At 42.1% G+C, this 26710-nt stretch overlaps 1 long non-coding RNA gene across 1 annotated transcript; it reads left to right on the forward strand.

The window, feature by feature from the left end:
- The first annotated feature begins 6867 nt into the window (after positions 1–6867).
- On the forward strand, positions 6868–26625 carry LOC109183003. Its single transcript, XR_002054470.1, has 3 exons — positions 6868–6878; positions 10267–10275; positions 26519–26625. It is a non-coding gene; the product is annotated as an uncharacterized LOC109183003 (long non-coding RNA).
- Positions 26626–26710: the final 85 nt, after the last annotated feature.

The raw sequence follows: 26710 nt of genomic DNA on the forward strand, positions 1-26710 counted from the left end.
CTGAGTCCCTTAACGGTGGGTGGCAACGGAGCGACGGTGGATGGAGTGACGGAGCGATGAAGATTGTTTTAGATCTGAGGTGGATGAAGATTGTTTTAATCTGAGATGCGATTTCTGATTTTGGGTAGATCTAGGGTTAATATTAGGGCAACCATTTCTATTAGGAATGGTTGCCTATTATAAAACAATTTCTATTTTAAGGCAACCATTTTTATTAGAAACGGTTGCCTATTATAAATCAATTCTTTTTTAAATAAATAAAAAATATAATGGGCAACCATTGCAGCTAATAATGGTGGCGCATTATTGATCATTTATTTACAAAATTGCCACCGCAAATATTTGGGTTAAGATTAGACAAACATTCTTTCAACAATAGGGGCCTATGGTCAATCTTCTATATTCAATTTTGTACTAGTGAATGCACCATAAACTGTTCGAAAATACACCAGAATGAAATGTTAAAAAATACACCATACAAAACAAAATACACCATACATAATGGTGTATTTACAAACACTGTGTGGTGCATTTATGCATACCTAGTGGTGTATGCCGCACTGACCGCACGGGAAAACCTGACCATATATATATATATATATATATATATATATATATATATATATATATATATATATATATATATATATATATATATATATATATATATATATATATATATATATATGTTGACTCAAAGTGTTTTGTCAAAGTTGTGCAAAAAGAATTCCAGTTCTATAAAGGAATATCACTCATAAGAGGAATAACTAATGAAGAATACTAGTTCTAGAGGGAATTGTTATTGAAGTTTTTCTAGTTCTAGTTTGATTAGGAATAGCTTTGTTATTCACAAATATGTTAGGAGTAGTTACTATAAATAAGGATTGCCCTTTATTGTAGAACTCAAGCATTCAACATTAATCTTGTGAGGTACGAGAGTCTTTGAGAATAGGATACTAAATTCCCCTAGAAAGTAGTACATGTGTTTAGGTTTCAATAGTTTGGTAGGAAAGATCATTCTATTGTATAATTTCAGGTTCCAAACAGTGTACTTTAAATATTGAGCTTTTAGTGGATTTAGGCAAGTTCTCAAATTGAGAAGTGCCTCGCAGATTAGGGTTGTTTGCCCGAACTGCGTTACAAATCGTTTGTATTACAACGTCAGTTTCAACATCACTGTGTGCTACTCTTTACAAATTTTTTCAATATATATATATATATATATATATATATATATATATATATATATATATATATATATATATATATATATATATATATATATATATATATATATATATATATAGGGATCAGGTGAATTTGTTGCTTCCCGTGCGGATGTGCGGTGGATTAATGTGCGTGAGGTTTATACTTAATGTGCGTGAGATTTGTACTCAATGTGCCTGAGATTTATACTTAATGTGCGTCATGTTAATATGCGTGAGTTTTGTACTTAATGTGCCTGAGTATTGTGTTTAATGTGCGTGAGATTTGTGCTTAATGTGCATGAGTATTTCAGAATTACGAGCTCAGAAGGAAGCAGAACAGAAACTCACGCACATTAATGCCCAAGCTTCTTGTTACTTCTTCCTTCAATTTGGCCATGACAGCGGGTGTTCAAGGCATATGACAGGAAATCCAGAAAATCTTGAAAACATTCAGTATAAGAATGAAGGACATATTACCTTTGGAGATGGAGGAAAAGGCCAGATCATTGCAAGCGGCATCTTGAATGTCCATGGGCTGCCTAGGTTGCCAAAAGTCCTTTTAGTACAAAGTCTAAAAACAAATCTAATCAGTATAAGTCAGCTTTGTGAAGATGAACTCAAAGTATAATTCTCTAAAGACAATTGCACTGTGTTTAATCAGAATCACAAGTGTGTCATGATGGGAAAAAGGTCCGCAAAGAAATATTATACATGGAATGGTGACCTATCTGGTTTACAGACAACTAACAAGCAAAAACAATCACGGCACCAACATATGGGACACATAAATTCTCATGACATCAAAGGGTAGAGCTGTCGAAATGGGCCGGTAGGGCGGGGCCCGCCAAAGACCGCCACATGGCGGGGGTGGGCTAAAAAGCCTGCCAAAATACGGACCTAGGGGAGGTTGGCCTGCCCCGCCCCGCCTTAAGCCCGCCGGCCTTGGCGGGGGCCCGCCATACGTTGAAAGTTTTAATATTAAATAAAAATTATATTAATATAAAAAATGTAATAAGTGTACACAAAAATAATTTGGATAGTTTAAACATATATTAATGCATTTGTACTTTTTAAAACACAATAATAACTAACAAATAATCAAATACATAATGTGTTAATCCATAAATTAATAACGAATCATTTATACAATTTACTAATTTTTTTAACTTAATTATATATATATATATATATATATATATATATATATATATATATATATATATATATATATATATATATATATATATATATATATATATATATACATATATATATATATATATATATATATATATATATACACTTTTATAGCAATTATCTATTATATTTTTTATTTTTTTTACATTTGGCGGGCTTCCGCCGGCCTGCCAAGCCCGCGGGTTAGGCGGGGCGGGTAAAAAAGCCCGCCAAAATACGGGAGTAAAATATCAAAGCCCGTCCCGCCCTTTTCGCGGGGCGGGGCGGGCTTACCAGGCGGGCTAAGCTTGTTTTGACGGCTCTATCAAAGGGGACCAAGAAATATTCCTAGACTATTCAAGTTATTCATCAAACAGTAAGACCTTCAGTGCAGACAGTACAATGGAATCCATGAATGTGGTTATTAATGACACAATTTCAAGAATAACCACTAATGATGACGAAAGTCCCATAGTTGTTGAAACAACTGTTCCAACACCTCTGACTACTGTTATGCAGAATCACAAAACAGAAACAGAACCAGATGAAGAAAAGGATGATGGCTCTTCAACGATCATTATGAGCCCTGTTCTGATTTCACAGGAACCCTACCAAAATATTCAAGACGAACGCGAACCACCTCCAACCTGTTTGTGCGAGACAGCCCTGGAGGGCGAGGGTGGTATGACGGTTGCAACAAAGCGTTTTCCGGCGATGATTATGTCACCAGAAATTGGAGAAATTCCAGTTGCGTCTGGGTTATCCCATGAAGATCAGATCGGATATTTTAGAGATCATTTTGAAGAGCTTTCACCTGATTTTGTGCTATATCCAGAAATTAATGATGGCGCAGAATTAGTACGTTTGAAATTCCGGTCAGGAAATCTAGATGCGATCGTAAGGCAGAAGAGACCGATTGATGGAATCTCAGTGGATTCATGTTTGCATGGCCAGAATACATCTCCGATTAAAAGAATTCTCGACAGATTGTCTCAGCTTTGGCATCGCGCTCCTCCGATGTGCAATTTCCCTTCGGGATGTCGCGATTGAGGAGAAGTGATGAAATCAAAGGCGCTGGTGGTAATAACAGAGGAAGAATAAATCAGAGGAGAAATTAGCTGTGATAGGCTGATATAATTGGGAATTTTTTTAAAACAAATCATACTCAACGATAGCACTCACCAATAACAGAGATACATGGAATCAATTAAGGGGGAGATGAGTCAAAAGTCAAAGTTATTTTTTTTTTTACATGGAATCAATTAAGGGGGAGATGAGTCAGAAGTCAAAAGTTTTCTATGGAATCAAGGTTTTTGCCGAAAATTTGACAAAGGGGGAGAATGTTGACTCAAAGTGTTTTGTCAAAGTTGTGCAAAAAGAATTCCAGTTCTATAAAGGAATATCACTCATAAGAGGAATAGCTAATGAAGAATACTAGTTCTAGAGGGAATTGTTATTGAAGTTTTTCTAGTTCTAGTTTGATTTGGAATAGCTTTGTTATTCACAAATATGTTAGGAGTAGTTACTATAAATAGGGATTGCCCTTTATTGTAGAACTCAAGCATTCAACATTAATCTTGTGAGGTACGAGAGTCTTTGAGAATAGGATACTAAATTCCCCTAGAAAGTAGTACATATGTTTAGGTTTCAATAGTTTGGTAGGAAAGATCATTCTATTGTGTAATCTCAGGTTCCAAACAGTGTACTTTAAATATTGAGCTTTTAGTGGATTTAGGCAAGTTCTCAAATTGAGAAGTGCCTCGCAGATTAGGGTTGTTTGCCCGAACTGCGTTATAGATCGTTTGTGTTACAACGTCAGTTTCAACATCACTGTGTGCTGCGCTTTACAAATTTTTTCTATATATATATATATATATATATATATATATATATATATATATATATATATATATATATATATATATATATATATATATATATATATATATATATATAGGGATCAGGTGCATTTGTTGCTTCCCGTGCGGATGTGCGGTGGATTAATGTGCGTGAGGTTTATACTTAATGTGCGTGAGATTTGTACTCAATGTGCCTGAGATTTATACTTAATGTGCGTCATGTTAATATGCGTGAGTTTTGTACTTAATGTGTCTGAGTATTGTGTTTAATGTGTGTGAGATTTGTGCTTAATGTGCCTGAGTATTTCAGAATTACGAGCTCAGAAGGAAGCAGAACAGAAACTCACGCACATTAACACCCAAGCTTCTTGTTACTTATTCCCTCAATTTGGCCATGGATTCTAGATTATCAGCTACCTTCAATACAGTTGAATGTTTATATAAATGACGCACGCACAGTAAAATTTGCATAGCAGCAAAGTGTGGATTTCTGTTGTATTATTCCCATAATTCTTAACCACCATAGCTCGCCTCCGCATCATCATCATCAGGGAGGGGGCAAATGACTACTGGGGATGGGGAAGAAGCTGACATCAATATTTTCTGCTGCATTTTACACATTCACGCACATTAAGTACAAATCTCAGGCACATTAAACACAACACTCACGCACATTGAGTACAAATCTCACGCACATTAATCCACCGCACATCCGCACGGGAAGCAACAAATGCACCGAAACCTTTCACTATATATATATATATATATATATATATATATATATATATATATATATATATATATATAATATTGTTAGGAAATAATGTCTATGTGGCTCAAATCTATGAAGACCATGTCATCATCCACGTTGCACGTCCTTATGGTGCACTTCTTGCACGTTCGTCGACCCGTGCGGAGCTTCAAGCAATTGCCGCATCCTTTGCTAATTTAGAGTGTATAAATAGATTAGTTTATTTTCTTTGTAATACACATCTTATCAACATCAAAGTTTGAATTCATTTATTCATTCTTTCTTTCTTCACGTAGATACATACATACATACATATATATATATATATATATATATATATATATATATATATATTTCCTATATTTATATTTTCCCACTTTATTAATTCTATTTGTCATTTATTATATTCTCCCTATTATTTAACTTTTATAATTCTCAATTTTCAATTCTTCGCTTCCGCATTATTCCGCTATATTCCTAACAAGTGGTATCAGAGCGGTTTATTTGAGAATTATTTTCAAAGATGTCGACTGTTACTAAGTTCGATATCGAGAAGTTCGACGGGAAAATTAGCTTTTCTATCTGGAAGGTTCAGATGGAAGCCGTTCTAACCCAGAACGGTTTGAAAAAAGCGCTAGCTGGGAAGACGAAGAAACCGGCTACAATGACTGATGAAACTTGGAGAGATTTGGATGACAAGGCACGTTCAACCATCCAATTGTGCCTGTCTAAAGAGGTTCTACGTGAGGTAGTAAGTGAGGCCACTACGTCAGATTTATGGTCCAAGCTGGATACGCTTTACATGGCCAAAACTCTGGCGAACACGCTACGCCTAAAGGAGCGTCTGTACACAATCCGTATGACGGAAGGTAATTCTATTAAATCTCACTTGGATGAATTCAATTCCATTTTATTGGACTTGGAAAATATTGATGTCATAATTGAAGATGAGGATCACGCTGTTTTATTGCTTGTCTCTCTCCCTAATTCATACAAGCATTTCAAAGAAATTATGCTATATGGTAATAGTAGTGATACCCTTACTTTCGACAGTGTTAAGTCAAACCTTTTGTCCAAAGAAAAGTTTGACTTTGAAATTAAGTCTGAGGACAAAGGTGAAGGCTTGACTATAAGGGGTCGTTCACTTGAATCAGGGAGTAGCAATAAAAATTCTAGATCCAAGTCCAAAGGACGAAAGTCCAACAAATCCTGTAAGTACTGCAAGAAGCAGGGTCATGATGTGACTGAATGCTTCAAGTTAAAAAACAAGCAAGAGAGAGAAAAGAATTCTGTTGAAGCTAGTGTTGTTGAAAGTGATTCAGAAGGCGATGTTATGTTATCTGTTAGTTCTGGTTGCAAACGGAGCGAAATCGAGTGGATTCTGGACTCTAGTTGTACATTCCACATGTGTCCTCACAAAGACTGGTTCGTCTCTCTGGAACCGGTTGATGGTGATGTTGTCTTGCTGGGTAACGATACCCAATGCAAGGTTAGTGGAATTAGAAGTGTGCAGATTAAAACTCATGATAACGTTATCGGGACTCTTACCAATGTTCGGTATATTCCTAATTTGAAATGCAATCTGATATCCTTGGGCACCTTGGAATCTCTGGGGTGCAAGTACAAGCTGAAGGTGGAGTTCTGAAGGTCATAAAAGGCTCTCTTGTTCTCATGAAAGCTTCTCGTTCTGGAAGCTTGTACGTCTTGCATGGCAGTACTGTGACAGGTTCAGTAGCGGTATCCTCATCGATGTCTGATGCGGATCTCACTCAATTATGGCATATGTGTCTGGGGCATATGAGTGAGAAAGGCATGCATATCCTGAGCAAGAAAGACCTCCTTTGTGGTTCAGGTACGGGTAAATTACAATTTTGTGAGCATTGTGTTTTTGGGAAACAGAAGCAGGTTAGTTTCTCTACTGCTACACACCGTACCAAAGATGTATTGGAATACATACATTCCGATTTATGGGGACCAACTAAATTCCAGTCTATGGGAGGCTGTAGATCTATTATTGATGACTTTTCTCGTAAAGTCTGGGTCTATTTCCTGAAACATAAAAATCAGGCATTTTCTATTTTCAAGAAGTGGAAAATACTTGTTGAGACTCAGACAGGTAAAAAAGTCAAGAAGCTCAGGACAGACAATGGCTTGGAGTTCTGTTAGTCAGATTTCAATGACTTTTGTGCAGCAAATGAAATCGCCAGGCACAAGACCTTGCCTGGTAAACCCCAGCAGAATGGTGTTGCCGAATGTTTGAACAGGACTCTATTGGAAAGGGCTTGTTGTATGTTCTTTAATGCTGGGTTATGGAAACGGCGTGATTTTTGGGCCAAGGCCGTTTCTACTGCCTGCTATTTGGTAAATAGATCTCCACATTCATCCCTTGATTTCAAAATTCCAGAGGATGTTTGGTCAGGTAATCCTGTTGACTACTCTATCCTAAGAGTTTTTGGATGTCCTGCTTATGCTCATTCTAGTACGGGTAAATTAAACCCGAGAGCTGTCAAATGCATTTTCCTTGGTTATGCCTCTGAGTCAAAAGGGTATCGTCTATGGTCTCCTGATTCTCGGAAAATCATTCTGAGTCGAGATATCACTTTTGATGAAAATGCACTACTTTCTTCTGGAAAAGTTCCCAGTACAGTTGAGACACAGAGTACTGGTGAGAAGGTGGAGTTTGAGTTCAGGCCTATTGACAGTATTACTACCACTAATGGTAATACTAAAGATGATGCATCTACTAGCACCGCACCTCTCGTCGAGCCACAACGAGAGTATTCCATTGCTATGGATCGTCCTAGGAGGACAATTAAAAAACCTGCTAGGTATGTTAGTGGTGATGAAAACAATTTGATTGCTTATGCTCTTTCAGTGGCATAGGAAGTTGATGGTGATCCATCCTGCGATTTTAAAGCTTTTCCTATTGCTAAGTTCAAGCAGTGCATGAGCTTAGTCGGTTGTTCCAGTTGTTAATTCCCACAGTAGATTTGATCCAAGGTGGAGATTGTTAGGAAATAATGTATATGTGGCTCAAATCTATGAAGACCATTTCATCATCCACGTTGCACGTCCTTAAGGTGCACTTCTTGCACGTTCGTCACCCCGTGCGGAGCTTCAAGCAATTGCCGCATCCTTTGCTAATTTAGAGTGTATAAATAGATTAGTTTATTTGCTTTGTAATACACATCTTATCAACATCAAAGTTTGAATTCATTTATTCATTCATTCTTTCTTCATATATATATATATATATATATATATATATATATATATATATATATATATATATATATATATAGTTGAGTTCAAATGAGGACAACAATATATAGAGGACTGTGAGGACAAATAATGGGCACACAACAAATCAATATCAGACACACAATTTAATACATAATGGCACACAGGAATACATGTAAACATCAGGTTTCGAACCCAGGCTCTATTAATTAATAAATCTATGCGCGCGACTTACAAACTGTGGCACACGACTTCATTCGGCCATGCACACGACATACAGGCTAATGACACACACTATATTTGTCCTCACAGTCCTCTATAATATACTTGTCCTCATTTGAACTCAAGTCTATATATATATATATATATATATATATATATATATATATATATATATATATATATATATATATATATATATATATATATATATATATATGTTAGGAATATAGCGGAATAATGCGAAAGTGAAGAATAAAAAATTGAGAATTATAGAAGTTAAATAATAGGGAGAATATAATAAATGACAAAATAGAATTAATAAAGTGGGAATATATATATATATATATATAGTGGACGCAATGGAATTCACTATATATATATATATATATATATATATATATATATATATATATATATATATATATATATATATATATATATATATATATAGTGAATTCCATTTTTGGTCCTACTGTTATAGGGGTCATTCCAATTTTAGTCCACCATAATTATTTTTGCCACATTGCGTCCACTATTATTAAAAGTGTTTCAATTTTAGTCCACGAAAAATTTAAAATTGGACTAAAATTGGAACACTTTTAATAATAGTGGATGCAACTTGGCAAAAATAATTATGGTGGACTAAAATTGGAAAAGCCCCTATAACAGTAGGACCAAAAATGGAATTCACTCTCTCTCTCTCTCTCTCTCTCTCTCTCTCTCTATCTCTATATATATATATATATATATATATATATATATATATATATATATATATATATATATATATATATATATATAGAGGTAGGGAATACCCCGACCGACATGCCACGTGTTTTATTGTTGTTTATGCAGGTTTACAGGTCGGATATTTCTGAAGGAACTCGGTCGGACCCGACCGGTGCGCATCTCCCGACCGACGTCTTCAACACCCGATCGATGGCTCTTGGATGAGAAAGTTGAGAAGAAGCACGTGGCAACGCTATGCGCTGACAGGTAGGGCTCGCGGGGTGGAGACACGTGGTTGCTACGTGGGTTACATGCCGGCCGGCCGGAGCTGTGTCTCTGGCCTAGCGGCTATAAATACCCACGGTGGCAACAGTGTAAGGGACTTTTGGAACGATCGATAGGCTATTTACAGAGCAGCCCGACCGCAGTCAGTCGGCCCTCAAAATAGCCATTTTAGATTGTATTAGGTCCTTTACTCGATCAATAGAGTCTTTACTTGCTTTCTTGCGATCATGTTGATTTCTTTGACCGCATTACGTGGAATTTACACTATCATTTTGGCTTCGTCTGTGGGGACTCGTGCCCGACAGCTAATGTTTGACGAGCACCGGTTCTTTCTTTCACAATGTATCCATTCCTGTATCACACCCTAGGCGATAATCAAGCAGATGCGGCGAGCTCATCAGATCACCAGCCCACTCAGTATCAAGGTCAGACGGTAGACCTCAATTTCAATCTATCACCGCCTCACCCGACGGCACAATACCCGGTCGCCCAACAACCGGTCAGCTATATTCAACCGGGATATCCACCTCCCGGTCAGCAGTTTCCCTTCCCTGGGCAGTATCCGTACCCGGTCCCACCTCCACAGTATGGGTACTGGCCCGGTCAGCCGATGTATTACACACCCCTGACCCGTTATCCCCAGTATATGCCTGTGCACACGGCTCCAGCCTCCGCTCCTCCGATTTACCCGACTATCCCGACTGAGCCGGAGCTTCAGCCCACTTCCCGGGCTAGGCGCTCGGCTCGTTCGAGGTTGGGGTCGCAGGGTGCCGAGGCCATGGACGTACCACGGCAGGCCCAGCAGGTACAACCGGAGATGCAAGCCCCGGCGGAAGATCCCGAAGAACAAGCCAATCGGGAAGTGGCGTTCGAGCGGCTCCGCCCAGCCATGCGGCAACGATTGGGACCACAGGACCCGAGCCGGCGCTCAGTAGATTTACCGATGAGAGAAGCCAGCCAAGAGGGCTCGTCTAGGCATAGTGGGTCAAGATCACATCGTCGACGACGCGCCCGAGAACCGGCCCAGACCTAGACGATTGAGCTTAATGAGACCCGAGGACTGCTCAACGACCTCCAACCAGAGTTTAATCGGTTTCGAAACGAGCACGCAATAAGGCCCCCGGTCGACCAATCAGCCTCCTTATTGAGGACACCCTTCACGGCAGAGATAATGGCCCAACCTTACCCGCTCGATCTGCAAGTCTCGAGCAACAAGGGTTACGATGGTCGTACGGACCCTGAGGTCCACGTGAACACTTATTACGGCAACATGATGATGATGGGCATGTTTGACGCCGTGATATGTAGGGCTTTTTACTCCACGCTTTCCGGTCGGGCGGCGGAGTGGTTTTGTACATTGCAGCCGGGTTCCATCTCTGATTTTTCCACTTTGGCAATGAAGTTTATGCGGAATTTTGTCACTTCCAAGGTTGTGAGAAAGCCCTACATGTACTTGGAGAAGGCCAAGCAACTGGAGAGGGAAAGCTTGTCCGACTTTTTGGTCAAGTGGAAAGCTGCAGTCGGGGAGGTTGAACCGATGGATGATCTTATGGCCATCTATATGCTCCATATTTCTTTCCGGGCCGGCTATTTATATCATGACTTCATCATCCATCCCCCGACCACGTACGAAGAGGCCCTCCGAAGGGTGACAGATTACGCTAACGCTGGAGAAGCGAACGCCGTCAAGAGATCGCAAGAGGTCGGGACTTCATCCCGCAAACCCACCGGTCGGGCGGAACACCGATCGGGTGATGATCATCCCCGACCCCGCACCCGGCCTGGTGAGTTTACGGCTTTGAACCGATCCGCGGCGGAAGCTATGCAGTACGCCCAATCTTGCAATCTCATTCGCCTCCCTCATCCCAGGCAAGATGGACCGGATAAATCTAAGCATTGCGCTTATCATCGTTGTGCCGGGCATGACACGGAGGAGTGCACACACTTAAGGCAGCTATTGGAAGATTTGCTGAGTCTGGGAAAGCTGAATAAGTGTGTGGGTAAAAGGGAAGAGACAAAGAAAGATACCGATGGGAGAGATCACAGGCGCTCTCACCACCGCTCAGATCGTTCTGATCGTTCTGATCGGTCGGGTCAAGACCGCAGAGACCCGGACCCTCCATCTAGCAGCCGACTGGCGGCCAAACCGACCATCCATGTGATCTTTGGCGGTTTGGAGGACACTTCCCGACCCAGGGAGAACTGCCCGGTCGCAATCGTAGACTCCAGTGATACCGGGAAAAGGCAAAAGATGGAGCCCATCACCTTCACCCTGGAGGATCAACCTAACAGCGGTGACCACAGATTGGAAGCCCTCATGGTCACGATTGATGTGAACGGGACCGATGTCCACAGAGTCATTCTGGACACGGGGAGCAGTGTCAACGTCCTTTATTTGGACGTATTTGGGAAGCTTAACTTGGACAAGAGCGAGTTGATTCCGGTCGGCGTACCCTTGTCGGGATTGAACAGGGCCCTCATTCGCCTAGAAGGTAAAATCACACTCCCGGTCGAGATCGGCACCCCTCCAAAATCTGTTAAGACCGAGTTGGAGTTTGTTGTGGTAAATCTACACTGTGTCCACAACATTATCTTGGGCCGACCAGCCATAATGAAGATCGATGAGATAATTTCAATGCGTCATCTGTGTATGAAATTCCCCACCCCGAACGGGGTCGGCGTGGTACGTGGAGATGTCCAATCCGCGAGGAAATGTTACACCCGGGCCGTCAACAAGTGTGATACTAGCACATCTTCCCGGGTGAATACGATCGTGAAGGAAGTTACCAGTGATCGGAAGGAGCAACCTGAACCTTCCGAGGAAATCGAAAAAGTTCCCCTGTCTGAGGACCGACCGGACAGGAAGATCAAGATTGGTCGGGCCCTTACCCCTGAGCTGCGATTGGAAGTACTGGCAATCCTTCGGGAATTTGCCGATATCTTTGCTTGGGGGCCCAAAGACATGCCCGGGATCGACCGAACAGTCATTTGTCACAAACTTGCCGTAGATCCCCCGGCAAAGCCGGTCGTTCAGAAGACGTGGCATTTATCTTCCGATCGCCGAGAGTTCGTGAGAGAAGAGGTCAAAAAGATGGCGGCGATCGAGCACATCCGACCGGTTATCTATCCCGAGTGGGTGGCAAATATTGTTCTTGTTCCCAAGCCCCTAACATGGAGGATGTGCATAGATTTTACCTACCTCAACAAAGCATGCCCGCTCGACCCGTACCCACTCCCGAGGCATTCATTAAATGGTCGACGAGACGGTCGGGGCCGAGCTCATGAGCTTCATGGATGCCTTTAAGGGTTATCACCAGATAATGATGCACCATGAAGATGACAGTAAGATAGCCTTCGTGACCCCGGATGGGCTGTACTGTTACCGAGTGATGTCGTTCGGCCTTCGCAACGCGGGAGCAACATATCAGAGGATGGTCAATATGCTCTTTGCGGATATTTTGGGCCGAACGATGGAAGCATACATAGACGATATGCTGGTCAAGAGTCGGGACCGAGCCGACCACACTCGGGACCCCCGGGAATGTTTTCAGATCATGCGGAGGTACCAGTTGAGATTGAACCCTAACAAGTGCACATTTGCGGTTCAAACGGGGAAGTTCCTTGGCTATATGATGACTAAGAGAGGGATCGAGCCCAACCCGGCCAAGGTCAAGGCTATTCTGGATATGCAACCGCCCACTACCGTTCGGGAGGTGCAACAATTAACCGGTCGATTGGCAGCCTTGAGCCGCTTCCTCTCCAAATTAGCCAAGCGCGCCTTACCATTCTTCAAGGTATTGCGCAAAGTAAATGGATTCGTCTGGGACGATGAATGCCGAGCGGCTTTCGACGAGTTGAAGGAATATCTTATGTCGCCGATCGTACTGTCTAAGCCCGAGCTCGGGGAACAGTTAGAGGTATATCTCGCCGTATCCGATCGAGCAGTAATTGCAGTTTTGTGCCGAACCGATTCAGAGGGGGTCCAGAGACCGATTAACTATATGAGCCATGCGCTCCATGGTCCCGGGCTCCGGTACTCCCTGTTAGAGAAGGTCGTTTACGCTCTATACATAGCTGCGAAGAAGTTAGCTCCCTACTTCCAAGGAAGAGCTATCCATGTGTTGACCGATCAGCCGATCGGACCAGTACTCCGCATCGCTTCTTCTTCAGGGCGCTTAGTTAAGTGGGCGCTCATGTTGACTCAGTATGCCATTGAGTACCGACCACGACTAGCAATAAAGGGTCAAGCGTTGGCAGACTTCTTGGTCGAGTGTACCGCTTGGGAGACCCGACCCCCGGAGGTTGAGGACCCCGAGGCGGCGTGGTGGTCGTTGGCCACCGATGGATCAAGTAGCAAAAAAGGAGCAGGAGGAGGGGTCGTGGTCACGAGCCTGGAGGGTTTCAAGGTATACTTTGCACTGATGTATCAATTCCATCCGACCAATAATGAAGCCGAGTATGAGGCCTTTGTTAACGGCCTACAATGCGCTCGGGATTTGGGGGCTGACTACATCCGGGCTCAGACAGATTCTGCACTTGTGGTCGGGCAGGTCCTGGGCGACTATGAAGTAAATGGTGAGCGATTACAAACCTACCGGGACCTTACTATGGAGAAGCTCACCTTGTTCCGGGGTTACACCATTCGACATGTTCCCCGACTAGACAATGCTAATGCGGACATCTTGTCTAAGTTGGCACAAGACGCCCCGGAACACATGTCTAAAATTGCTCAGATTTTAGTGATCCCGAGGCACAGCATTCACCGGTTGCCGGTCGCACCCATCCAACCGGCAGAGAATACTTGGATCACAGATTTGATGGAATACATCCAGCACGGTCGGTTACCAGACGACCCCCAACGTGCTCGGAAGGCCAAGCTCAGAGCTCCAAGGTTTCAGGTTCAAGACGGTCGTCTGTACAGGCGGTCGTATGGAGGCCCGCTCATGCGATGTTTGACCGCATTCGAAGCTGACTTGGTAATGAAGGAATTGCATTCGGGCATCTACTCGTCGCATCAAGGAGGCCAATCATTAGCCCGCCGTATCATGCTGATCGGGTATTACTGGCCGTCTCTTTAGCTAGATTGTGAGAAGCTTTCAAGGGGGTGCGAGACGTGCCAATTATTCGCTCGGATGCCTGGACGACCGGCCACATTCTACCAGCCGGTCACAACTGCAATTCCTTTTGCTAGGTGGGGGGTGGACATTTTGGGACCATTCCCGCAACTATCCCGTTGGAGACGGTTCGTCATTATCGCCATCGACTATTTCTCCAAGTGGATCGAGGCCGAGCCATTAGCCACGATCACTTCCCAACAATGTGCTACGTTTCTCTGGCGTAATGTCATTTCCCGGTTCGGCGTGCCCGTTCACCTCATCAGCGATAACGGCCGACAGTTTGTAAGCCAATACTTTCAAAACTTTCTTGCAACGATCGGGACAACATCTATCCGATTGTCAGTAGCTTACCCACAGGGAAACGGATAGGTCGAGAACGCCAACCGGACAATTCTGGAAGGTCTGAAGAAGAAGTTGCATCCTGTCGGTCGAAGCTGGGCCGATGAGCTCCCTTATGTTCTTTGGACTTATCGCACGACCCCAAGGGAAGCAACTTTGGAGACGCCATTCGCCCTAGTCTATGGGGCCGAGGCTCGACTCCCGATCGAGGCATGGATCCCGACCGCTAGAGAGCGATCTTACAATGCTAAGGAAAATGAACACTCCATGGTCGTGGATCTTGACGGGGTCGAGGAAAAGAGAGAGCTAGCCGCTCGGCGTATAGCCGAGTATCAGAAGAGAGTGAAGAGTTCGAAGGATGTTCGGGTCAACCCTCGGTATTTCCAAGTCGGAGACTACGTTCTACGCCGTCGGGAGGCAAGTCAGCCTTTGGAAGGGGGAAAGCTAGCTCAAAATTGGGAAGGTCCGTAGATCATCACGGTTGTCGTGCGGCCGGGAACCTACCGGTTGGAGACAACGACCGGGAGACAGATCGAGGGCATGTGGAATTCCGAGCACCTCGTCCTATTTAGACATTAGTCTTTTTGTAATTGTAGATGGAGTGGGGGCTTAGACCTGCGAGTGGGCCCGCCCATCATTTACAGTATGTTTGTAAATTATTAACCGTCTGCGAACGGGAAATATTAATGTATATACGATCGGTGATTGCTCGTCCGTTTGCACACGGCGGCCCGATCGGTTTTCTCAATTGCTTAAGTATGAGGTAGGTTGTGCCAAATTTGCTTCACCAACCGGTCGTGCTCGTAATCTACCCGATCGAGACTCGGCATCAGCGAATGAAGAGGGGATTTTCGCCCCACATAACACCTCTCCCTCGGTCCCGACCGATAGGGGTACAGCTAATTGGCTCTAATAGCCATCTACCTAATTGGCTCTAATAGCCATCTACCTCTAGGCCGGCCGAACTCTAACGACCCACTATTGCGCTCATCTTCGGCGGGCACTTGGGTCACGCCATCGATCGGGGAAACCAGAGCTACATCAAGATCTCCCCGATCCGTCTAACTTCTTTCCACTGTCGCACTCACTCGTGCCTCGTGTGCATAACAGTGTGGGGGCTAGGGTAAAGAAGGAAGGGTAAAGAAGGAAGTACGAGGCCAAACGGTCGGGCAACCCCCGAACGAAAATGCTGCAGGGTTTTTTTAAGAGGTCAATAGGCCGAGGGGTCGGGACACGAACGACCAGGCCATTGGGCCAAGGGGTCGGGCGAAGGACGACCAGCAAAAGTTTAAAATAAAAACGCACAAACACGAATGACACAAGTTTGGCAAAAACAATAGTTTCATTAATTAACAAAAGTGCCCGGTACAGATCGAGACCGGGCTCCCGACGGAGTTCATTACAAAAACGAAGAAGTAATCTACATGGTCGGAAGCTACACGACCAAATCTACTTCTTCGCGGCATCACTTGGCTCAGCTACATCCTCCTCGGGGCCGAAAGGCGGCGGGCCGGGGTCGGCGACCTCGTCAGGGAGGGTCGTCAAGACCAGCTGAAGGTCCTCACCGTCGAGGACTTCCTCCATTATTGATTGAGTCTTAGCACGCATCCTCCGCTGGCCGGATTTGAACGCCTAACGCCCGAACGTCCATATCATGGCCTCCCCGACCTTGTCCTTTCGCAGCTCACGAAAGAACTCCCGGGCTGACGCTTCATCCCGACAGAGGAACCACGTTAATTCGCCGAGGCTGCCCAGTCAGGATTTGAGCTCTGCCGCCTCCCTGAGAGCTCCCTTGGCGGCCTTTTCAGCCAGCTCTTGGGCCCCCTTTGCCTCTCGGGCGGCCTTCTCCGCAAGCTCCCGACCCTCCTTCGCTTTCTTTAGCTCGCCCTAGAGGTCGGTAATTTCCCCCAATCGCCGATTGGCGACCTTCTTAAGTGCGTCGGCCTCATTGGCCAGCAGCACTCGGCGTTGGAGGACTTGAGCCGCTCGGGATAGCTGCAAAACAATCGGGATTAGCCCGAGCAATGGCAGTTGTATGAAAATATGAAAACGAGAGATTCTTACCTCGACCAGATCTTGGTCAATTTTCTCGGCCACCTGGGTCGGGGTCATCTTTGTCATATCCTCCCTGACCGGCCCGAGATTGCCGATCCGGCTGAGGACTGACGCATCACCTATGATGGCCCCGACCGGAGGGCTCGGGCTACCCTGTTTCCTTCGGCGCTTCAGTGCGCCGCCGTCTTCAGCCGCCTTCTCCTTGCCCTTACGGGCAGTCACCCGGGAGACCAAGACGTCAGATGCCTCGACCACATAGCCTTCGGCTGTGGTGACAGTTGCACTTGCGCCTATCGGTCGAGCGACCGGGATTTGTTGCTCTCCAGATGACCCGGCCTTGGTCTTTTTCTTCCCGAGCGCAATTTTGGCTCGGGGGGCTCGGGGTGCTTCTTCCTCCTCAAAACCTTACGCCATTTCTGCAAACAAAAAAAACAAAACGTTAGAGCGGGGTCAGAGCTGGATCGGGGAGTTAGGGTCGGGGACGATCAGTTAGTGTTAGACCTTCGTTCGCCAGCTCGACCCGAGTAGCTGCCCTCGCGATCGTTACGCCCGTTGGCTCAGGCTGGTACTTCTCTTCAAGGTCGTACCGCGGCGGTGGCAGTCGGGCGTCGTCATAACTCTCTCTTGAGCGGAAGATCTTGTGCTCATGGATCTCGCTCAAGATCTTGGAGACGGCATCCCGGAAGGCCTTAGTCTCGACCTGCGTGACTTGCTTCCTATAGTGGGTGCTCCACGTTCTCTCGACCGGAAGGATCCACGGGTCATACTCGACTGAGAAGATCATGTTCTTCCAGCCCTTGTTATTCCCGGGCAAGTGCTCGATCGTGCACAAGTTCGTCCGGGATTGGATCATCAAGAATCCGCGTCCATACTTGGCCGGCAAGGTCTTCACCTGGTAGATGAAGTTGAACAGCTCCATCGTGCACGCGACCTCGTGCCGAGCACAGATCTGAGCGAAGCAGGCCAAGATCCTATGTGCGTTCAGACAGATCTGGGTCGGGACCACTCGGTAGTAACCCAGGAATGCGGTCAAGAGAGCGGAGAAGGGGAATGCGATCGGGGCTTGTAGTGAGTCGTAGAGCATCCCGATACATTTGCCTTGATGAGGCTCGATGATATTGCCCAGATGTCGTCGGGTGTCGAAGTGAACCCGACCGTTGAGCATGGTGGAAATCCTCGCCGCTTCCCTCGACGTCAGCAAGCTCTCTTGCTGCTCGACACTCTCGTTGTTCAAAAAGATGAACTCGCCATCGGCCGGTGCGGGTGGAGCGGCCGGGTTTTCTTCGACCGGGTCTGGTGTGGCCTCCCAATCGTCAGTCGGAGATGCTGCCTGGGGGTACGCCCCAATCACCCGGGTTGGCATTTCTTGAGCAGTTTCGGTCGAGGAGCGTTGTTCGCTCGTTGTAGTCTCACCGCTTTCGCTGCTTGATCCGCTCGAGCTAGATGGCCCCTCCGAGCTAGACGACCTTTGTCGCTCGGAGGCTCTTTGTGGTCGTTGAATGACCTCTGGTGAAGACGCCTCAACATCTATCTCCTTGCTCAGTTGCTCGACCGCGTCATCATAGTCCGCGCCTGAGACGTTCTGACTGTCTGTGTCCGACATTCTATCTTCCTAAAGGGCGGTCGGGATTTTGTTAGGGTCGGGTACGACCCAGTCGTGGTCAGTTAGGGCCCATAGTTGGCCATCACGAGGTAACATAAAGCAGTAAAGTAAAAAAGCTAGAGAATAGAGAATTTACCGAGTGATTGCAGTTGGTTGAAAAAGTTGAAGTTTGGATTGCTCGACCGATTTTTGGAGTTGCTTGCTCGGGATGCTCCGATCGACTTAGAGGGTTGGTAGAAGTTCAAATGAATCTCAGAAGGGCCTATTTAGAGGAGAACATTTGGGCGGGAAACGGCCCACTTGGTGAGGTGACCGTTCCGGACTCCGAGGTGCGCAGAAGCCGACACGTGGTACGATAGAATGACAGTTGTCCGGTCGGGTTTGGCGGCGGTTGATTGGACCTTTTCATCCCGTCCCACTTTTTCCCGGGCGGTTAAAAAGGCCCGGGCTGGGGGGCTCTTGGTAGGGAATACCCCGACCGACATGCCACGTGTTTTATTGTTGTTTATGCAGGTTTACAGGTCGGATATTTCTGAAGGAACCCGGTCGGACCCGACCGGTGCATGACCGACGTCTTCAACACCCGATTGATGGCCCTTGGATGAGAAAGTTGAGAAGAAGCACGTGGCAACGCTACGCGCTGACAGGCAGGGCTCACGGGGTGGAGACACGTGGTTGCTACGTGGGTTACATGCCGGCCGGCCGGAGCTATGTCTCCGGCCTAGCGGATATAAATACCCATAGCGGCAACAATGTGAGGGACTTTTAGAACGATCGATAGGCTATTTACAGAGCAGCCCGACCGCAGTCAGTCGGCCCTCGGAATAGCCATTTTAGATTGTATTAGGTCCTTTACTCGATCAATAAAGACTTTACTTGCTTTCTTTCGATCGTGTTGACTTCTTTGACTGCATTACGTGGAATTTACAATATCATATATATATATATATATATATATATATATATATATATATATATATATATATATATATATATATATATATGTGTGTGTGTGTGTAAGAATATTTAAACATAAACTGATCTCCAGCCATAGTGGTTCTTAGTGATGCCTTGATGTTGTTGTTGTTTGGTGCAGTAATTTGGGCAGAGTGTCTCCCACTGGTCTCAAGTATAATAAGATGGTGTATATTTTGTCAGAATGACAGTACTTGAGTAGTGGGGGGACCTAGATTATATAGCCTATTTTAACCATCAATATAGGCTTTGTAACGGTAACCGTTACAACTGTTACCATTAGCACTCCTTAATGGCCTTTAAGGCCATAATAATCTTGCACCACAATGATGGAATATGTTACATTCTCCCACTTGGTGCAAGAAAAAACTTGAAGAAACAAAATACACGAACTATAGAGATATGTCCTCTTAATACAAGTAGTATCTACTATAATCACAATGCAACTTGTTCTCCAAAGTACTTTATGTGCTTAACCAAAACTTAATGGATAAACCTTATGTTTATTCCAGGTCCATAGGATATATATTTTCTCAACAATATGTGCACAATACAATAACGAGAAAATATCTGAATGCTTTAAGAATTTCATAAAATAACTGTATGTATACAAACTTTACAAAGTGGGCGCAAGTCCCATTTTCTCAACAAAATCCCTAAACTTGAATAGTGGCATGCCTTTAGTTAAGGGATCAACAATCATCACCACAGTGCTTATATGCTCAATGACCACTTTCTTATCTTTAACACACTCCCTGATAGCTAAGTACTTGGTGTCGATATGCTTACTTCGACTCCCAAACTTATTGTTCTTAGCCAAGAAGACTGCAGCTTAGTTGTCACAATAAACCTTTAATGGCTTAGAAATAGAGTCCATAACTCTAAGTCCCGAAATGAAATTCTTAAGCCATACACCTTGAGATGTAGCCTCAAAACATGAAACGAACTCGGCTTCCATGGTTGAAGTGGTGACAAGAGTTTGTTTAACACTTCTCCATGAAACAGCTCCACCGGCCATATAAAAATGTTCCCCGAAGTTGATTTCCGAGAATCAACACAACCAGCAAAGTCTGAATCAGAATATCCAACAATGTCCAAAGCGTCCATCTGTTTGAACACAAGCTTATAATTCTTGGTACCCTTGAGATGCCTTAAAACCTTCTTTGTAGCTCTCCAGTGGTCTAAACCCGGATCACTTTGATATCGTCCCAGCATTCCAACAGCAAAGGCGATGTTCGGCCTAGTACAGACTTAAACCTACCCGAGACATCCGACAACTTGAATAAATTATTATTGATAAAGAAATTCCTAATTTAAGGAATTTAGACGTAGTAAAAATTTAAAAATTTTTAATTATAAATGTAACACAAACATATTGGACAATTGGTAAATATGATGTAACCCAAAGATCAAAATGCTAAAGAAAGTGTTTCGTTATTCAACCGTTTGAAACAACAATTTGTTCCAAACCACTGAAAATACAAACATTGCAATTTACAATATTTTCACTTAGCGTTTTTTAGAATGATTTCCCCAAAACACCTCTATATTTAGAAAGAAAAAAAAAATTACTGCAGAACCATGCCTGGATAGTTATGCTATGCAACCGTGTGCACCATGCATGGTGCACACGGTTGCAAAACGACGTCGTTTTGACTTAAAAACGTGCATCCCATCTAGAAAAAGAAAATTCTGTTTCAATTCCCCTCAACAGCATTATTGTGGATATATAGTTATGAATTTTTGGATATATAGTTATGAATTTGTGGATATATAGTTATGAATTTATGGATATTTAATTCATTCATTGTGAATATTTAGTTCATTCATTGTGGATATTTAGTTCATTCATTTTGGATTTTGTGTTATTCATTCACTGTGGATATATAGTTATGAATTTGTGGATATATAATTCAAATTATGCACAAAAAATGCTATTGCCGGGAATCGAACCTGAATTATTATTTTTTAAAGTGGGACGCGCGTTTTTAGTCAAAATGACGTCGTTTTTGCAACCGTGTGCAGCATACATGGTGCACACGGTTGCATAGCATAATTTGCACCCATGCCTAGGGGTGGAAATAGGCTGAGTCGAGCAGTGTTTTAGAAAATTAGGCCGGGACTGTTACGAAAATCTAAGGCCTAGGCCTGGGCCTGAGCCGGTATGTAGGCTTTTTGTTAGGCTCAAGCTTGAGCCTACAATTCGCCTGGCCTAGCCTGAAACCTTTTTAAAAGCATGTTTAATATGTAGCCCATTAAAAATGCGGAGGAAATTTGGGAAGTATTCTTACCTAAAGGGCCTGTAATAAGTTTTTTAAGGTGGACTTTGATTCTTGGTTATCTATATATGAATGTTTCAGGGCACATGAAGGATCACAAGGAAGGTTACTGGAGTGGATTCTTTGCCTTAGCCATTTGGTGGATCTAGCGGTGGCGCTGCAACCTGGCGTTCAGGAATGAAAACTGGGAGAAGAATGACAAAATCAAATGGCTCCAAGATCAAGACATTGAAAGATTAAGAGCCTTTGCTTGAAGACAAGTTACTGGAGTACAAATCAGTAGACCAAGCACAATGAGAAGAGACCAGGATGGTTGGACGTTCATCCATACGGATGCTACCTTCACCAGTCCGAGAGAAATAACGGGTTGCGGAGGGGTCATGCGAGATCATCGAGGCCATTGGTTGGGCGACTTCAGCTGTCTGTCGCGCACAAGTAATGCAACGAAAAGAGAGCTTGCTGCCATCCTCAAAGCTATGCAATGGGCCTGGGCAACTGGTTTAAGGAAAGTTCATCTTTTTAGTGATTCTCTGAATGTAATTCAATGGATTAAAGATGCTCCAGAACCTCTGGGTCCATGTGGCGAAATTACCAGACTTTGCAAAAGTTGGCTGTCGAAAGATTGGGAGCTGAGGCTTGATTACACCCCACGCGAGTTCAACGAAGTGGTGGATTGGCTAGTTAAGATTACCCCGAGCAAACGTTGCTATTGGATAGAGTTCCACACACCTTAGGTGGAGATGAGAGCCATTTTGCGAGTGTGCTAGATCTTTTGTGAAAAAAGTAGCAACTGATCACTAGGGTCATCTCCTCGCCCTATCTCCCAAAAAAAAAAAAAAAAAAAGGCTTCAAAGTAAGTTCTGCTTTAAGTCTATTTAAAATCTATATATTAAGTCTTTTTAAAACTTTAATAAGTATTTCTAAATAATTTAAGAAATATACCTATCTAATACAAAATTAATATATAACTACATAAGTATATCTCCACAATGCAAACATAATAGTATTAAAACATATATCAAATAAAATAAAACAAGTTATTACAACTTCAACATGCTTGTTTTTTTTTTTTTTTTTTTTTTAACCTCAACATGCTTGTTAACTTGTTTAGGAATGAATTCAATTGTACTATTGATTGCCATCCTATATAATCTCATAAATAGTTAACAATCAACTCACATAATTAAGTCGTGACACTTCATTAAATATTTAACAGGTAAGAACAATTAAACAATAAGAACGCTTATAATAGGATTAACAACAATGTTTATAGTTGAATCAGAATTTAGAATGCGATTTTGGAGGTGGAGAGTTAGGGTTTGATAATTATATATACTTGGAATTATATTGTAAATACAAAAATATATTAGGTATAAAATAGAATATATACTAACTTAATATTACAAATAAATTATATGTGTGTGTGTAAATAGGCTAAGCATGTAGGCCTAAAGGCCAAGCTTGGTATAAATAGGTTTGACCTGTTTAATTTAATAGACTTCAAAATAGGCTCAAGCCTGGCCTATGTAGGCCTTAAATAGGCCGGGCCTTAGGCTCCTACGAAGGGGCATGACCTATTCCCACCCCTACCCATGCCACTTTTTCCACCGATGTGAAAAAAGTGGCAAAACTAAGGGGGAGCCGAACGTTTGGCTCTCCATATGTTTTATTTTTTAAATTTTATTTCTTTTATTAAATTATTATTATTTGTATTTTTTTAAAAATTATTATTATTATTATTATTATTATTATTATTATTATTATGATTATTATTATTATACCCTTAGGTCATTTTACATGTTAATCTAAACAACTAATTTTTTCAAATATCTTTTTACTCATCGTTGATATAATTCGCTAGTCGAATTCGTTAACCGCTAACTGCTGATTGTCAAACTAGGACATTGCGAGTTAGTTTCCCACTTCAATTTGTTGTGTGATTTGAATACTCTCTTTGACAACAAATCTCTCTAAGTAGTTAATATGATTGACTTTATTAATTATATATTTTTAAATTTTTTCATGGTATTAATAAAATACTTGGTAAATAAATATATAACATTATTTTGTATTATAACGTTGATATTTAATTAAAAAAATAGTGCACAAAAAAAGATAATAGACAATGTAGTGAATATAATCAATTGAAGAATTTTTTTTTTATTACAAAGGAAGGGGGATACCCATACAAACTACGCCTACAACGAGGCTCAAAACCTAGACCTCCCACATAAGAGAGTAATCAAATACCAGTGGACCACAAGCCACTTGGTATCAATTGATGAATTTGAATGTAAAGAATTTTTACATTGGAGAAAAATAAAGACAATATAAATAATGAAATTATTTCTCTTAATTAATTTATTGATAACGAATAATATTTTTTTTGAATAAAGATATTGTAGGGACAATGTAGCCAATATAATCAATTGATGAATTTGAATGTAAAGAATTTTTATATTGGAGAAAATTAAAGACAATATAACTAATAAAATTATTTCTTTTATTTAATTTATGGATAATGAATAAATTTTTTTGAATAAAGGCCTTGTAGACACATAATTCTAAATTAAAGAAATGCATATGTATTTTTTTTTTTGTTGTTGTAGCTACTAAATTATTATTATTTAATTTAATAAGAGTAAAATAAATTAAAGTACTAATTATGCTAACTTCGATTGGGATAGAGTTCGAACCTAAGACCTTTCTTATTAAAATTAATGAGTAAGTTAACGGTGAACTAACAGAAATTAACGGAAAAAATAATATTTAATGAGAAAGTTAACGGATAATCATATAATTAAGGATAAATTAGAAAATTTGAAAGAAAAATTAAAATCTGATCAATCTGAGCCATTCATTATAGGCCTAACTCTCTTTGGCTCTTATTAGTATAGTAGATAGATAGATAGATAGGCCTAACTCTCTTTGGCTCTTATTAGTATAGTAGATATATATGATAATCAAATAGATGACCTCTGATATTTTTTTTTAACAAAATAATTGTATACTTTAATTTGCCAGCACTATTGGTTTAAATAAAATTTAAAAAAAAAATTTGGTAGTATTTGAATTGGGTTAATTTCTGATCTATATCAGCTAAACAATAAAACTACAATTGGAAAATGAAAATAATTACTAGTGTTATTCATAGGATGGCTGCAATACAATTAAAAAATATTTTAAAATAACCCAATAGGATAATTCAAGTGGCAAATGAGCTCTATTTATGGGGAGAGCGATAATCGAAGTTTGATTATCACAAGTGACGATTCCTTCGGGCCAGGACCTGAACCATTAAATGGACAGAGAAACACCCGAATCACCTCGTTGTTTACACCAAAAAAAAAAATTAAATTATTGAAAATTAAACAATTTAAATAGTTAATTTACTGTCAAGCAAAACACATTGGAAAACGAAAACAATTATTATTCTAGATGGATGCAATACAATTAAAAAACATTTTTAAAATGTTAAAAATAAAATAATTTAAATAGTTAATTGATTGTCCAAAAAAACCATAATTACTCTATTAGTCTATTGCATGAAGAATGACAAGAGAACAGAACCCAAGGAAAAAACATTCTCATTACCCTGATTTTTAGGATCATGGATCGGGCAAGGGCAAGGGCAAGGTTAATGAAAATGTTTTTCCCTGGGACTCTGTTCTTCTTCCCTCCTCTCTTCTTTGGGGTATAATTTAGAACGTATTATTATGTATATTCATACGAGAATTCGTGAAATTACACAAGCACGAGTACTCCTATATTCTCGTTGAATGAAGGGCGGCGAGTGGCGAATAGAATCTGCCGAAGTGAAATTAGAATTGCACAGGAAATCACATCGCCACAACTGAAGGAATTTGCCACCGTCGAAGACTGCTGCGCCGATGGAAGCTGTTGGATTTAATTTGAGGTTTCGCTCGGGAGACGTGAATTATTTTGTCCGCAGCGGTGGTGACTGCGTTTTCCTTCCGACGAATTCCGTCCGGCGAATCCATGTTCGGCGCTGAGACAAGCGGTGGCGACTGGTGAATTCCATCCGACAGCAGCTCATTGATTATGGTTCGACGACGACGAATCCTGGGCGGTACGATGATTTCCACAAAATGCAGGTAATTTGTATTATCAGAAGCCAAATGCTCACACATGCGATCGATAATTGTGTTTATGCGGAGAGAGAGTTGGTTTGTTATTGAAATTCAAAAGGGAATTGAAATTGGATGAAAAGGTTCTACAGCCAGCCTGCCACAATTAAGTGCATTCGGACCTGCTGAACCCAGGCCAGAAAAGTACTTGATAGATTTCCCTTTGGGTTCGGGAGCCGTATCTCATTCTGAAGCTTCCAGCAGTAAATAGAACCCCTCTTCCTTAAATAAAATACTAGTTTTTGAGGAGATTCGAGATTCTGCTGCTGTTTTTCGTTCCATGTTTAACCATATATACAACCAATCTTGGACTCAAAAAGGAAACCTCGATCAGATTCTCCATCTGGAGGACTCTACTTTGATATGAACTAATGGGCACTCCAGAGCAGATGGCCATGGCCGAGCAGTTGATTCAAGATGTTCTTTCTGAGGCTGATTCAGGTGGTTCTGGCATAGTATCTCCATTCTCCACCACATTGTGAATGCCCTTAGAGCAATATGAGTTTTTTTGCCAAGTAATCACAATATATAGCCACGCTGGCATGCACTACACGCCCAGAGGACGCCTAGACAGCAACAATCTCTTTCTTATCTTTTTTTTTTTTCCTTCATCTTTTTTTCCTACTTGGCAACAAATTTCTGACAAAAAAACCTCACTATTGAGGTTGCTCTAATGGAAAATGGTATCACCAAAGTATATCATCTCCCTTGGTATCAATGAAGT

The sequence above is a fragment of the Ipomoea nil genome, unplaced genomic scaffold (genome assembly GCF_001879475.1).
Source record: "Ipomoea nil cultivar Tokyo-kokei standard unplaced genomic scaffold, Asagao_1.1 scaffold1096, whole genome shotgun sequence".
Lineage (NCBI taxonomy): Eukaryota > Viridiplantae > Streptophyta > Magnoliopsida > Solanales > Convolvulaceae > Ipomoea > Ipomoea nil.